This window comes from Sinocyclocheilus anshuiensis, unplaced genomic scaffold, assembly GCF_001515605.1.
Source record: "Sinocyclocheilus anshuiensis isolate Anshui unplaced genomic scaffold, SAMN03320099.WGS_v1.1 scaffold218, whole genome shotgun sequence".
Lineage (NCBI taxonomy): Eukaryota > Metazoa > Chordata > Actinopteri > Cypriniformes > Cyprinidae > Sinocyclocheilus > Sinocyclocheilus anshuiensis.
The window spans coordinates 678,236-680,230 of record NW_015547665.1 but is presented as its reverse complement, the minus strand read 5'-3'; the positions used below and the strand labels follow the sequence as shown (position 1 = coordinate 680,230).

The following is a 1,995-nucleotide window of genomic DNA, read 5'->3' as shown; positions in this document are numbered from 1 at the left end:
AAACAATAATGGTGGATACGTTAGCCGAGTGCTAACGTGACTAACTGATGAAACAATACAGTTTGTAAACCAAAATATGTCTGCTGTAATGTTCGAAGAACGACAGACAAAAGACGCTCTGTCTTAACATTTAATCAGAACGCAGAACAGCTGTATCAGGCGCAGCAGCCTAACTCGCTCGTCTTTCCCGCCTTAACCCTATAACTGCTGGTGCAGCAAAATAAACAGCAATTTCACAATGATTATAAAGTCTGTGTGCTACACTACATTCTTTATTATTAAACGAAGTAATTAGAACAATGTCAGTCTACATTAATCGACACATTCTTAAGAAATAGTGGGTTCACAGCGAATTATAAGAACTACTTCAGTAAGACAGTAATATCGTACTTTACCTGGAAACCTAAAGCTGCACTAGGTATACATCATATTAGCACAAAAACTTGATATTTTGAGCACTCAATTGAAAATGTACACATAACGTATCAATCGTACTTACAGGTTGTGGTTTGGAGAGCTTGTTAGTCCAAATTAAGAAAATTAGAAGCCAACGAAGATAAAAGCCAAGATTAGAGAAGCAGTTCTCGGTAAAGTGACGAGCACAACAAAAGGTTCGAATTGTATTTCTGTGGAATCCTTGAACACAGTGTCTTCTCAACATTATGTAAACACACTAACTAGCGGAAGTGTTTGTGGGCAGGTCAAACTCTGTTCGTATTTCGCGGGCAGGTGGGGATTAAGCAAATGTCTTACCCAGTGACGTATACTGGTAACAGGCAAAAGATTCGAAAATATGACGACTCGTTAAGGTGATTTAGAATCGACTTTCTCTTTTGAGAGACAATATTTATCATGCACTTTTTTGATGAACAACTTTGCAGATTGTTTTCATTTAAGGATAGCTACGTTATAAACTGCAAAAGAGATATTTTTCAAAAACCCATATGACCTGTTCTTTAAAATCCTGTTGATTTATTCCTCTCTCCTGACAGAAACTTTCATTGTTACAGTAGAAGTCTTATTCACAGCCTAGAATAGTTGTGTATTATAGATTGCAGTAATGAGACCTTAAACCCATCACAGACGTGTACAGCATTGTCTGCTATAGCAAAACTTGAGTCATTCAGAAGTTTGTCTGTTTGGTTACGGTGATGAGAGATGATGTGGTGGGGAGGATATCACACGTGTCATGTGGATGATTTGAGTCACGTTATTAGAAGCTGTCAGGAACAGGGAGTGTTTGTGTGTTCAGTTTACTGGAGATTACTGCCTACATATCGACTGATTTAGCAAGTTGGCTATTGTGAGACGTTTTCAAAGCATGTGATCAGATCAAGTTTGATTGCCTGCTTACTGTGTTCTGTATTTATCAATCAAAAGTTCAGTGTGTAAGTTCACCAGAAATTGTTCAGTCCAAGTGTATTTTCTATAGTCCCTCATTTTTCTTCTAACTACCTTGGTGAGATTTTACCATCTCTTGAATCATTTCATGCACCCCATCTCAAGATTTTGTAAGCGTAGAATTCATTTCAGTCTAGTTCCAGCCTAGCAATGGAAATCCTGTCAATTGAAACAAATCTTCATGCCTGCCAGTTATGATTGAGGTGGTATATTTGTTGCCTATTATGGATTGAAAATAATATTTTGAAGAACAGTGGCTGCTGTTCCTGAGGATATGATGCTGCTGTTCTGGCAGAATACAAATTTATGGTGTTGTGCAATTTGTTTGGAAGTTAATGTAACATTTACATAATTACATTATTAAAAGCTTCTTATTTTAATCATCAGCAATAATTTACCTGCTGTTCAGTTTCTCCCTCATATGAAATACTTGCTCTCTACTTGATGCCGTATAACATTTTCTGAATTCAAAAGCTCTTATTTTTAAAAGAGACTGACATCACTGAGCATAAAACACTAGGAGACATTGATGCAGCTGGGCTGATTCCTGACATACGTACAGAAATGCTCATGCTGAGTCCCCCCCCCCCACCC

General features: G+C 37.5%; 1 protein-coding gene across 1 annotated transcript in view; it reads left to right on the top strand.

The window, feature by feature from the left end:
• Positions 1-1,995, top strand: part of LOC107702534 (UPF0472 protein C16orf72 homolog) — a 17,359-nt gene that overhangs the window by 12,584 nt on the left and 2,780 nt on the right. The gene's annotated exons all lie outside the window — the stretch shown is intronic.